Source organism: Schistocerca cancellata, chromosome 1 (genome assembly GCF_023864275.1).
Source record: "Schistocerca cancellata isolate TAMUIC-IGC-003103 chromosome 1, iqSchCanc2.1, whole genome shotgun sequence".
NCBI classification, from domain to species: Eukaryota; Metazoa; Arthropoda; class Insecta; order Orthoptera; family Acrididae; genus Schistocerca; species Schistocerca cancellata.
Window position 1 is genome coordinate 611890545 of NC_064626.1, and position 15203 is coordinate 611905747.

Consider the following 15203-nt stretch of genomic DNA (forward strand, 5'->3'; position numbering starts at 1 on the left):
CGGCATGCCAGTTGGGAACGACAAAGAAGAGAAGTCAGCCAATCGCACGCTGACTGACCGCCTTCCAGGACGACAACGCGACAGCAGCGCCCCCTAGGTGAAGAGGACATAAGTGCCACGCCCGACTGTTGGCGGCCCACTTGGATAGCAGCGTCAACGTTAGGCACTTCTATAGCAGCTCAGCACAGACTTTTGTCAGATATCAGGAGTCACTGCAAAGACTGATTGTTTCATATGTCGCACCTTGCTCGCGAAACATTTGTGTAATTGCCAAAGTTAAGTACGGTAATTTTCTTATTGTAATAAAAATCATTAATACGGGTTGTTCGTTTGTCTAGCGAACCGAGTAGGCAGGATTCCTAGACACAACAACATTGACACCGAGGATAGACGAATAACATTGTGTCCATATACTGCGCGAGAATGCGAGGCCAAGAACGTCACAATAATATTGCGTACTATTTATGCCCCGGAAGCGACAGTTAGAATCCTGCCTTCCTAGTGAACATGTCGTCGATGTAAATTTCGCATGTATTGCGACTGAGTTGCTTGTCTTGCAGAACACGAATATAAATTGTGCATAACGGGCGAAGCAAGTCCGAGAAGTTTCTAGTGAACGTTTCAATGGACCACGGGCTCAATCAAGGCAGCGTAGGTTTGTAAACAACAACAGGTAATTACAAATTAGACTAGTGAACTGTGTAATTTATCATGTACAAGTGCTATTTTGTACGTAGGAGTGGGTGCTGAAAAAGCATGCCACCGAATTTTTTACTCTGTTCTCATTATCGATTCACGTATTACATATCATGCACAATTATCTATTCAACTTTCCCATTTCGCTGAAGCAACTTGTAACCCGCTGCCATTTGACGGCTTCGAATTTTAGTGGGTAACATGGGGGCGTGTAACGCAACTATGCCGGCCGGAGTGGCCGAGTGGTTCTTAGCCCTACAGTCTGGATCCGCGCGACCGCTACGGTCGCAGGTTCGAATCCTGCCTCGGGCATGGATGTGTGTGATGTCCTTAGGTTAGTTAGGTTTAAGTAGTTCTAAGTTCTAGGGGACTGATGACCTCAGATGTTAAGTCCCATAGTGCTCAGAGCCATTTGAACCATTTTAACGCAACTATGTCGACGCGTGAGAAAGGGCGTGCTGTGATCGAGTTGTAAAGGCAGAAAACGTTCTTCCGATTGAAATTCCCAGGAAAATGAAAGCTGTGTACGTTGATGATTGTATCAAAATCAGTAATGAGCGTCGTTGGGGTGTTCGTTCTCGTATAGGAGGAGACGGTGGAGCGAACGTCAACGTGTGTGACGAAGCTCGGAGTGGACGACTGTGTATGGCAACCGACGAGACTCATCGGAGTGCCTCGAATGATCACTCCTGACATGAAACAGAGGAGACGGGACTTCTGTCAACAACGTCTTTTGCATTCTGAGCGTAATGGTGATGGGTTCCTTAACAACAATGTGACAGATGATGACAGCTGCGTTCACCATTTTATCCTCGAAAACGAGAGAGCATCAATGGAGTTCCGTCACGAAGGATCACTGACGTCAAAAAAAGTTAAAGGCCACGCCATCAGCAGGCAAAGTCACGCTCACAGTGTTCTGAAGTGTTCAATATGTGATGCATTTAGAATTCATGACTACAGGCACCACCATAAATTCTGCAAGTGACTGCGAGATCCTCAGAAAACTGAAAGCACGAATTCTAAGAGTTCGTTCACACTTAAAGCACCTTCGCCCTCAGCGTGACCACGCCAGACCACACATGAGCGCCGAGAAATCTGCAATAATCTGGCGCCTTGGATTCACTGTCACCTGTCATCCTCCATACATTCCCAGTTGGACCCATCCGATTTTCGTCTGTTTCCAAAACTTAAAGAACGCGTTCTAGGACTTCATTTTGGTAGTGATGAAGCGATGCAAGCAGAGAGAGGTTGTGGTTCAGTCAACGAAGTCAAACTGGCCTCGCGTTGGGAGAATGTGTTTCGTCGCCAGGATGACTATGTTGATAAATAAATATCTAGACATGAAGAATAAAGATGTAGAATGATAATAAAGTGGATTTTACAAAAACTATGACAATTTTCACATAAAAATTTCGGGGGCATTACTTTTCAGCACAACCCAAGTATTTCTCCACTGCATCAACTGTTGGAAATGAAATAAAACAGTTATTTATTGTTTTGACTTTCGAGCATAGTGGATAGTAGGAATGCTGCCGTATGACGATTTTATATTTGTAAATAAATAGCCACTGACGGCAAAATGGCATCTATTTTTTTCAATGTATGATCGATTTTGGGACTGCCTATCCTATCTTCAGAACATTACAACAACACGAAACAACATAACGGCATTACTCGTCTAATATATCTTGTAAGGTACCAATTTCACGGGTTATAAAATCAAAATAAAAGTTTTGAGCATTAAGTCAGACTCTACAGTAAATTACAATTATTCATAGCCATAAGCAAATGGTTGCAAACATTACATGACGACATTTAGTACACCTAAGGTAAAAAATATTACTGTATTAATATTGCGTTTGCGATGTTACAATACTGACACCGTGAATCAAACATTCTCACCTCGGCCGCGCGGGATTAGCCGAGCGGTCTCAGGCGCTGCAGTCATGGACTGTGCGGCTGGTCCCAGCGGAGGCGTGTGTGTGTGTGTGTTTGACCTTACGATATTTAAGGTTAAGTAGTGTGTAAGGTTAGGGACTGATGACCTTAGCAGTTAAGTCCCATAAGATTTCACACAATTTTGAACATTCTCACCTCAAAAAGGTCAATTTAAATGTAATCTGATTATCATCGACATATTATGACACTACTACATTTACAATAGCAAACATTGTTCGTTAAACAATTGGTCTGTGACTATGAGTAACTCTAATTTCATATAGAGTTAGACTTATGCACAAGAACTTTGATTTTGATTTTACAGCCTGTAGATCTGATAACTTGTACCAAATAGTATATAAGTAGCGCTGTTATGTTTTTATGCAGGTATGTGAGTAATTTTCGAAAAATTTTGATATGTGCACATCTGAAGATTGTACTGGCATCCTCGAAATCGGTCGTGCATTGTAAAAAAATAAACACTATTTTTGTTTGTTTCTCAAATGCAAAATTATTCACTGATTATTAGTTACAAGGTTACGTGGTGTTATGTTCGTGGTGTGACAAGTGTCTGCAAGAAAAGTAAACTTCTACGCTCACTGGACAGCTGACCCGATCTTATTTGTCAATTGTGAGAACTGCTACAAGCCGAACAAGAATTTCTTCTTACTGTCATGACACGATGACCTCCAGTACAACGAAGTATCCGGCGTTTCCCGATAAGTGAGGGCTTTCATTTCGCTGAGTTCTTTAAGGTACTTTCATACTCATCTTCCAGCCTAGTTTCTGATTTTACGTCGTTTGCTTACTTCGTTTCTTTGAGGAAATTCGTGCGGAGTGAATTCAGTTTGTACCATCCTTATACGATACACTATATTGCATAATATATTCAGTGGGCGTCAATATTTTTAAAGCTTTGCAGTCGTCTTCGACATGTTGCGCAAACTGTCAATACTGAAATCAAAACGTCAATATTATTGCGCAATACCCAGAACTGATCAATGTTGGACATTTTCGTACCTATGACACCACTGTGTTGACCAGTATTATGCATTAAAATAAATCATTTTAAATGTAATTATGGCTGGTTGCGTTCTTCACCAACAATCGTTAACGGCCACAGAGTTCACAAGATCCAACATGGATAAAATAATATTACGAGTTGTAGTTTACAGGAAAGCAGCACACTGACAGATGGTGTTTTATAGACCAAGATAAATTTAATCAAATAAAAACTTCCTTGTTAAGAATGGTCTGTATGATTATGATGCACTGCTAGTTACAGTATATGACACAGCCCCATGCAATAATGCAAAACAGTCCTCCAAAATAGTGCGTTCAATTAACGATTTAATAATTGCAAATTTTAGGGAAAGCTTGCAACAGTCAAATTGGGATGAGGTATACAGGTAGCCTGATGCTAATTTAAAATTAACCTATTTCATGATACCTTTTCGAGAATATTTGAAACCAGTTTCCCTAAGGAAACAGTGAAATACAATTGTAAGAAAAAAGCCATGGCTTACTGAAGGGATAAAATTATCTTGTAAACAGAAAATGGAAATGTATCATAGCTAGACATAGTAATGCTCGATAAATAGTCAAACATTATAAAAACTACCCCACTGTATTAAGAAAAGTTGTTAAAAATTCAGAAGTATTCTGAGGTTAGCAACTGTGATAACAAATGGTTCAAATGGCTCTGAGCACTATGGGACTCAACATCTTAGGTCATAAGTCCCCTAGAACTTAGAACTACTTAAACCTAACTAACCTAAGGACATCACACACACCCATGCCCGAGGCAGGATTCGAACCTGCGACCGTAGCAGTCCCGCAGTTCCGGACTGCAGCGCCAGAACCGCTAGACCACCGCGGCCGGCCAACTGTGATAACAAAATTAAAACAATCTTTAATATTGTTAAAAGGGAAACAAGTCAACTGAGAGCACAGGATGACTGTATTTCTATCAGAGTCAATGAAAATTTGTTAAAAAGAAGTCAGAAGTAGAAAATATTTTAGTAATCATTTTTAAGTGTTGTAGAGAAAATAGGATCCAGCTATTCATTAGAAAAGTGTGACAGATAGTCAACCAACGTTTAATGTTAAAGTGGCACGTTCCACATCATTACGAAATGTCGTATTCATGATCTACGGAACAAGTATTAATGTAATGTGATGTAAAATACTAGTTCACAAACCCACAATTTCCTATGTCTTCATTTTGCCAATTTTCTGATAGAAACGAAAAAAAGGCTGTTTGTAGTGTAGTATGGAAAAAACTTCATTTCCGTATATTCGTGTAAACATCATTGAAATTATGCAAAGGACTCGATGTGAAACGATCTCAGACCGTGTTTGTACGCCAGGCGCAGCTGCTTCGCTTGTCTACAATGCGATTTTGTAAAGATGGCGTGTGTAGATACTGTCTGCAAAGTGTGTTCCAGTAGCAAAGAAATAATAAGGACCCATTTTCTCGAATTTCTCTTCAAGGCGATTCATAACGCGTCTTGCTTAGTGTTTGGCTAAATCCTGTACGCCACATCCGAGCAACGGCCCGGACCATATGCCGAGATAACAGCGTGCGTAGCGCTGGTGTACTGGTTCCCGTGCAGCGCCGGACACAGTACTTACGTCATACATCAAACGCACTGAAAATGCCGCCGCTTCATGGCAAGTAAATTACAAAGACAACCCATACCCACATATACCTATAGTTGTCATTACAGAAAATTAGGTTTCGCGCTACTGCTAAATTTTTCTTGTGTATCATTACTTTCATCACTGTAGTATATAAGACGTAAAAACTTAATATGACAATTTCTAACGAACATTGATTTGATCTGGTATCGCATAGGGTCGTAGAATCTCCGAACCTCGGCTTCGCTAATACACTCCTGGAAATTGAAATAAGAACACCGTGAATTCATTGTCCCAGGAAGGGGAAACTTTACTGACACATTCCTGGGGTCAGATACATCACATGATCACACTGACAGAACCACAGGCACATAGACACAGGCAACAGAGCATGCACAATGTCGGCACTAGTACAGTGTATATCCACCTTTCGCAGCAATGCAGGCTGCTATTCTCCCATGGAGACGATCGTAGAGATGCTGGATGTAGTCCTGTGGAACGGCTTGCCATGCCATTTCCACCTGGCGCCTCAGTTGGACCAGCGTTCGTGCTGGACGTGCAGACCGCGTGAGACGACGCTTCATCCAGTCCCAAACATGCTCAATGGGGGACAGATCCGGAGATCTTGCTGGCCAGGGTAGTTGACTTACACCTTCTAGAGCACGTTGGGTGGCACGGGATACATGCGGACGTGCATTGTCCTGTTGGAACAGCAAGTTCCCTTGCCGGTCTAGGAATGGTAGAACGATGGGTTCGATGACGGTTTGGATGTACCGTGCACTATTCAGTGTCCCCTCGACGATCACCAGTGGTGTACAGCCAGTGTAGGAGATCGCTCCCCACACCATGATGCCGGGTGTTGGCCCTGTGTGCCTCGGTCGTATGCAGTCCTGATTGTGGCGCTCACCTGCACGGCGCCAAACACGCATACGACCATCATTGGCACCAAGGCAGAAGCGACTCTCATCGCTGAAGACGACACGTCTCCATTCGTCCCTCCATTCACGCCTGTCGCGACACCACTGGAGGCGGGCTGCACGATGTTGGGGCGTGAGCGGAAGACGGCCTAACGGTGTGCGGGACCGTAGCCCAGCTTCATGGAGACGGTTGCGAATGGTCCTCGCCGATACCCCAGGAGCAACAGTGTCCCTAATTTGCTGGGAAGTGGCGGTGCGGTCCCCTACGGCACTGTGTAGGATCCTACGGTCTTGGCGTGCATCCGTGCGTCGCTGCGGTCCGGTCCCAGGTCGACGGGCACGTGCACCTTCCGCCGACCACTGGCGACAACATCGATGTACTGTGGAGACCTCACGCCCCACGTGTTGAGCAATTCGGCGGTACGTCCACCCGGCCTCCCGCATGCCCACTATACGCCCTCGCTCAAAGTCCGTCAACTGCACATACGGTTCACGTCCACGCTGTCGCGGCATGCTACCAGTGTTAAAGACTGCGATGGAGCTCCGTATGCCACGGCAAACTGGCTGACACTGACGGCGGCGGTGCACAAATGCTGCGCAGCTAGCGCCATTCGACGGCCAACACCGCGGTTCCTGGTGTGTCCGCTGTGCCGTGCGTGTGATCATTGCTTGTACAGCCCTCTCGCAGTGTCCGGAGCATGTATGGTGGGTCTGACACACCGGTGTCAATGTGTTCTTTTTTCCATTTCCAGGAGTGTACATCCGCATGCAGGGAGATGGTTCAAATGGCTCTGAGCACTATGTTACTTAACTCCTGAGGTTATCAGTCCCCTAGAACTTAGAACTACTTAAACCTAACTACCCTAAGGACATCGCACACATCCATGCCCGAGGCAGGATTCGAATCTGCGACCGTAGCGGCCGCGCGGTTCCAGACTGTAGCGCCTTTAACCGCTTGGCCACCACGGCCGGCCATGCAGGGAGAAAGAGGTTGTCTAAATGTGCAGTCAGGTACGAAGAACTTGTATAAATTCGCATATATCCTCTTTCATTCTGGGAGATGTAAACATTGTACTGTCTCAATCGTACACAATTCACAGTGATAAAAAGTAGCAGAAAGATTCGTCTGCCGCTGCTAGCCAGCCTTTCTTGTATGTTTACCATTAAGTACGATATTCTTACTTCCTGTGAACATTAATTATGATCACCTCCTTTTTCATTCAAGTTTAAAGACGCAGTTCTAACCCTCCATCACCCCATTCGATCTACACGCAATTGTAAATTTCCCTTTGCAGAAGAATATCGCTTCGTGCACACAATTGTAAATTTCCCTTTGCAGAAGGATATCGCTTCGTGCCGTGTTCTGAAACTAATGATACAAGTATAATCTTTAGCAAACGCTTTAAATTATCATATTCTGGAATATCCTCTAAATATTCCAATACGTTTCTCTTTAGTACGCTTGCCATAAGTGTTAAAATTATCCCTCGTAACCAAATGAGATATTCGGATCGTGTAAGTATGTACCACTCGAGGATCAAATAACGTTATTTTCTTATAGTGCCCTTAAAGTTGCAGTCGAAATATCTCCAGGAACGACTGCAGTGTGTTAAATCTATTCTGAAAAGAGTGGAGCGGGAGTACGCGGACGGCTGTTGGCGTTTTCAGCAACTTCAAGGAAACATTTTGAACGGTATTATCAACAGCAGTTACTTCCTTATACTGTGAATATGACGTAATTCACATTACACGTGTGGAAAATTCTCCTGCCGCTGCGCAATAAATGCTGCTGTTTGCCATTTCGGTACACCAAAGAGAAAGTCCGTACCACTCCCACGTTTGTCTCCCAGTCTCTTTCAACTCTAAACGCGTATACCAGCTCAGTGTGAAAATGTTTTGTTAATGGCGACTGCTTTTTTAAAGTACTGCGTGCAGCTACAGTTTCGTTTAACTGCTTACTTCGAAGTGTACTATGCATTAACGTTTATGAACATTGCACCACTATGAAGTACTCAGGCGAACTAAGCTTACTGGACCAGACACTAATCTCCCTCTTAGAAGAACACTCTGGTCGCTTTGTAGCTCTGCAGATGGTGTAGCACGTTGCCATGTCACTCTCACATAACTAATGTCAATGAAATGGGGTGCGTGGTATCAGCACAGCAAGATGGAGATGAGACAGAACAGCAGAGAAGAGCTAATGTGTTAGGGCTTAACCTTGGCATCAGCATGAATGAAGCTTCCCCTATTTGTCGGTGTATCAAAGCAGACTGCCCAATGTATCTATAAGGCATGATGTACCATCACCAGGACACTGACATCACCTCAAGCTGCTTTTACTAGATGTTCCACATCATAAAAGAATTTCCACTGATCAAGACCTCATTAAACACACAAATAAAATCAAAGTACAAACGGCTTCACCTAACATATGGATGCCAACTAGTCTGCTCAACTTCCCTCAACCTATCCCACACAACACACCAATCCACTCTTCTCAGCAAAGCCCCCGCCCCCGTCGACAAAGGTTTATCAACTCTCTCAAAGCGATCGAAAATTCCATTCCAAAACATTGATTCATGGAGTCCAAAAAGATCCAACTAGCCACCAAATCCGAATATTCCCCACATTCTGTTCTTATAAACTCTTCGGAATCCTGCCTCCACGCAATACTCTTCCATCTTACTAATTCAAAACACACTCAGTTGCCTATTTCCATCCTACCTGCCAGCCCTCAATGCTGTAGTCAAGAAAGTTGATACCTTTGTACTTGGTTCAAGATGTCGTGTGAGAAATAAATTTCAATCCCGGCCTTGATACCCATATTATCATCTACATTTGCAGTAACAATGATTTCACTTACCTTGTCCACTAGTTTACCAAATGTCCTTCCACCATCCAACATTCCTCCAAAACAGAGAATTTATTTAACTCCAGCGCGATAAAGTTGGAACCACCTGCCCGTCCTCACTGCAAGTTCCACCATCTTCCTAGTGACTTCCTCTAATATCTACAATGTACCTCATCCCATACAAGTACAAAAGTAGAAAGCAAACAACACCAACAAAATATGTACACACCATCCACCTTGCACTCAACTGACAGCTCAATCCGCTCCTCTGTCCACATTCCCGAGTTGAGAACATTACTTACTTCGCCACAGTACACCCTCAAACATCCAGCCTTTTCCAAGTCTTCAAACCCTCTAACAAATTTCCCTAGCTGCACAATCAGCCCTGTATTCCATCTCAATGTAACAGCGACTTGATTTCAAATACAGGCACGCTTTATCTTTGTGTAATTACGTAAGTTCAACGATTCTCAACCTGTGGGTCATCCCTCCCTCCCCTGGGGAGCGCGGGCTTATCGAAAAGCATATGAATCAAAAATGGATCACATTATGAGGGTTGGAACTTTAATAGTGGCAACTATTTATTTACAGCTCATACAAAATACATACGTGTTTAAAAGTTTTACTGACCTTCAAAGTAGTCACCGGCATTGTGTATAGCCCGTTGCCAGCAATGTGGAAGTCGAAGGGTACTCTTAGCAGTGCCAATTGTGTTGACAGTTCGAGCGGAGCGGTCTATTGCCCGACGAATTTGTAGCAGTTCTGAAGCGAATGCCGTGAAGTTTTTCCTTCAGTTTAGAAGTCGAATTGAACACGCGAGGGCTTAAGTCAGGGGAGTGCAGTAGGTGGTATAGCACTTAGCAGCCCCATTATTCAAACAAAGGCCGGCCGGTGTGGCCGTGAGGTTCTAAGCGCGTCAGTTTGGAACCGCGTGACCGCTACGGTCGTAGGTTCGAATCCTGCCTCGGGCATGGATGTGTGTGATGTCCTTAGGTTAGTTAGGTTTAAGTAGTTCTAAGTTCTAGGGGACTGATGACCTCAGTAGTTAAGTCCCATAGTGCTCAGAGCCATTTGAACCATTCAAACAAATCAGTAACAGCTTGCACTGTACGTGCTTGAGCATTGTCCTGCCAAATGATGGTCAGGTCCTGCAGAAAGCGTCATCAGTTCCGTTTCTAAGCTGGTCGTAGGTTGTGTTCCAAAAACTCGATTTCTAAACCGAAGGAAACACTTCACTGCATTCGCTTCAGAACTGCTACAAATTCGTCGGGCAATAGACCGCGCCGCTCGAACTGTCAACACAACTGGCACTGCTAAGAGTACCCTACGACTTCCATATCTCTGGCAACGAGTTATACACAATGCTGGTATCTACTTTGAAGGTCAGTAAAATTTTGAATCACATATCTATTTTGTACGAGGTTTAAATAAATAGTTGCCACTATTAAAATTCCAACCCTCGCACCTAAAGAAGAGAAAAGCGAAACACATCCTGACATAATGAAAAATTAAAATTCACAATTACACCGATATAACGCGCTTATAAACAGGACTACGAAGTCTTTGAAGACTTCTTCTTCGGCAGCTGAGAGACATTAGGGAGTATTTTTGCGGAGCACCTGTAAGACAGAGAGCAATAGAGGGCCATCGCTCCTGGTTTTTTCATTCCTGATGGTTATCAAGGTTTGTAACATTGTATCTATAGCGTCAAAATACTCAAAACACATTATTATAGATAATATATATTGTTATCGTATGAGGAAAGGAGAGGAGATGGCGAACAGTGAAAATGATGACTGAAAATTGGATCACGAATACTGAAAGATAGGCCCAGCTCTCATGACTCAACAATACCTTCCTCCTGTTCATCTATGGATTCGCCCCTCCTGTCTACTGTATCTTTCTCTCTAATAAGATCCCAATCTCCACCACTATTCAGCCACAATCCTACTCACAATCTGCCAGTGAGCCACCAATACTCCATCCATTTGGGCTTTTTCTCATTCAAAATATCCCCCAAAAAACAATCTGTGTAAAAGATGGCGGCTGCAGTCTAACATGTATTAAGTTCAACTCGCGAAATGTTGTTGATTTCGAAGGTGCTATCGCAGGTGTTTTTGTCTAGTACCAGATGGTTCAAATGGCTCTGAGCACTATGGGACTTAACATCTGAGGTCATCAGTCCCCTAGAACTTAGAACTACTTAAACCTAACTAATCTAAGGACATCACACACATCCATCCCGAGGCAGGATTCGAACCTGCGACCGTAGAGGTCGCGCGGTTCCAGACTGAAGCGCCTTTAACCGTGTGGCGACACCGGCCGACTCTAGTACCAATCGAAATTGTGTAAACAACAGTGTTCCGTGCAGCAGGGTCATTTTTTTCTGTCCTACACCAATATCTACGCTGGTAAAATGGCAAACAGGAGAGTCAACAGCAGCGGGGAAGCAGGAGAGTCAACAGCAGCGGGGAAGCAGCAGGTGCAGCGGGCCTGCTCTTGGAGGAAGGTGTGGCCGCTGCTCCCGGTATAGCGGAGCTGGTACGCTCTGAGGCAAACGCTGCGCTTCGCAATAGGGACAGTCTCGATCTGATAGCAGGCACTGTATCAGATACAGTAACGGCAGCAGTACTGGACAAAATGCGTGAAACTATTGAGGCTAATATTGCCGAAATTACAGCATTAAAAAAGTCTGTGTCTGTGTACGAGAAAAAGACACGAGAGTTGGAAGTAAAACTGTCTGTCGCGACAGACGAGCTAGAACAGTACCAAAGGCGAAATAGTCTACGACTGTTTGGAGTAGCAGAAAATAAGGAAGAAGACACAGACAACCAGCTTATACTGGTTGCACGTGAAAAATTAGGCGTTGAAGTGACTAAGGCAGACATTGAAAGGAGCCATCAAGTGGAACAAAAACTAAGAGGTGCTACCAAACGTACTTCAATAATAGTTAAATTTGTCTCATACCAAAAAAGGGCAGAGATCTTTACACAGACGAAGAGATTAGCAAGGACAGGGCTTACAATAAGGGAAGATCTGATACGCGAACGGCTGAAGATTTTAAACAGTGCGATATCCCATTTCAGTCTTCAGAATGTGTGGACACAGGATGACAGGGTAATCATCAAAACAGCAGCTGGAAAGAAGACGTCACAAAAAATGGTTCAAATGGCTCTGAGCACTATGGGACTTAACATCTGTGGTCATCAGTCCCCTAGAACTTAGAACTACTTAAACCTAACTAACCTAAGGACATCACACACATCCATGCCCGAGGCAGGATTCGAACCTGCGACCGTAGCAGTCCCGCGGTTCCAGACTGAGCGCCTAGAACCGCTAGACCTCCGCGGCCGGCGAAGACGGTCACAAACATGTCAGAACTGAATAGTATTAAGTGAAGCTACTCGAGCCAAAAGTGCAAACTTAACACCATTTGCCTTGTTTAAGTACAAACAAACCGTAACATCCCCTACACTCAGATATACTGTCTTGTAATTGTATAAACTTTTTAACTATCCCCATATTTGTACGTTCTAATAACCGTTTTTGTAATTGTATTAACCTTGTATTATTTTTTGTACCTGTTGCTCTAACGTTTCTTAATTTTAGTTACTGCTAATACTCTTTTTATTTGCTCAGGTTATTTTCTTCCATTCTGTAATAGTACCATTGCAATTATAAGTCTCTCCTTTAGTTCATTAGTCACCCATCTCTTCCGTTTATATTGTTCATAACAAAAATCACTATCAGTGTCACTTTAGCAAATTTCAATTTAATTGTAGCTTCCTACGATACTCTGTTAGTTATTAAGCTTACTTCTCTCTGCTGGCAGCATCGGCCTTCTAAATCACTCCCTCCACCCCCTTTTTTTTTCTTTCCACTCTAAGCTGTTTCAAATACACTAATTACATTTCATCTTTTACGACAGAGGGTACAAGGTCACACACAGCCGTCACTGGTTCGGTCATACTCCCCTCGCACCGACTACTGCTACCCCATTTTCTACACCCCTGCAACCTCAGGAAATCTCTTGCGATCGCCTTTCTTTCTGCATTCGCGGAGTTGCAAACAGGGCGCACAAAATCTCGGACACCCCTGTGGAATGTCACATCGCGGCAGCAGCTGCCAGTGCCCCTCGCGGAAGGTAGTGCCTAACAAAGGGACAAACCAGTCTACTAGTGATGGGCTAAACTGCGATTTTCCGATATCAGTGATTTCTGTGAATGCTACTTTTCAGTACCTGTTATTCTTAACTGTGATTTGTCGCAGTTAAGAGTCGCAGTTAAGGAACATAGGTCGTGTATCCCTCCGCCACTGCTATTTCTGCGATTTCTGCTACTTCCGCGATTTCTGCTACTTCTGCGATTTCTGTGATTTCTGCTACTTCTGCGATTTCTGTGATTTCTGCTACTTCTGCGATTTCTGCTACTTCTGCGATTTCTGTGACTTCTGCTACTTCTGCGATTTCTGTGATTCCTGCGATTTCTGCGACTTACCACCATATGAAAAAGTTACATCTGTCAACACAGAAAATTGCATCTTAACAAACCTGTCATTGGCAAGTATGTTTTACGTTTTTTCTTCCGTTGGCTTTAATTTTGTATTAAAGAAACAACTGTGAAAATATTAATAGTGTAATTAATATGTAAGTAGCCGTACAGTACCGTAATAGTTCGTATTTAGAAAATGAATTCTAACATATTGTTATGTTCACAGGTACCTGAACTACATTTCAGTCACTCAGTAAAGTGATAACTCAAAATATCAATGTCAACAGATCTGAAGAAATTGCCACTGCGTCTTTAGACCGTTTTCGTCAGACGAGAGGTTAGTTTCTAAGCGTTTCGATGGACTTAATTACTTCAGTGAGATCGTTCATGCAAATGTGATATTCATTATAGCAAATATTAGCAATCTACTCTGTCAATTATATTGCTAGTAATTAATGACAGCAAAAATTGTTTAATAATCCTTGTGTTTTTGCAGACACAGTTCTGACTCTGATTACTGGTTGCTGTACGTATCTATCCACATCAAGGCTGTTTTTGAGAGAGACTCGTGAAGATTCAAGACAGCTCTTAGAGGATTTGCAGTTTAAAAGTGAAATAAGTGTGTGAATGATTAAACTGTGTTTTATTGAAGTTGTTGTGCGATTTTAAAGGAATAATAAATGTCAAATACAGTGAGTGAATAATAAAAATCTCATTTTCCACATGTTTAAGCCGTCCTATAGCCATAATTTTCCGCCACTTACTTATTGGTAAACACTTGTTGGAGAGTGACATGCCGCCCCCCCCATCCACAATCTTGGTGTGACACTGACCTGTAACTTATCCCGAAGTCTACAATATGCATTTTGAGGCTGTTGATATAAAAGTGGGAAGTACAGATCTTCCAGTTAAATCAGGAATAGCTTAAGTGCATTACTTGAAAGTAACACAGGAAAAGCTTACTTATGTAGGTGGTAGTAGTGTCGGCAAAAAGTTCTTGTGTGTGAAGTTGCCATGTAGAACACCAGGTGTAAAACTTTTCTCCCAAGGCTTGAACTATGTCGGAACAAAAGTGAGGCATTCATATGACTGTTTTCATTTCTCTGCACTTATACAGATGTCTGAGTTCTGCTGTGTTAACATTGCAAAGTCCTGTAGGCATGTGGAGTATTAACCAAAACTGTCATATTGGAAGCAGAATCAAACACATTTGTTACGTTACTTGATATTTTCAGGAGAAAAAGGCAATGTTGCTTCTTATTAATATAATACATTCAGAGTCACAGCAGTATTTGACCAACCATAACTGATGCTGAATGTGCATGTCGTCATATAATATGAAGGGCTTATTTCAATAGTGGTACAAGTCCATTACCTCCACTTTTCTGTCTATAATGCTTCTAAAATTAGTGATCCAAACAAACATAAATAAAGGTTCATCTCTAGCAAGAAGCCATATGCTTGAATATTTCTGGTATCTCAAATGCAGATTTGTCAGCGCTCATTTAACTTTACGACTCTGTATCTCAAAATGAACAAAAATGGACTTGTACCACTATTGAAATAAGCCCTTCATATCCACACACTGCACATCGATCACGTGAGGCGTAGTATGAACTTTGCTCAACAGATGGCAGTGCTAACTGCGCTTTTTAGTTGCTACTTGCGACT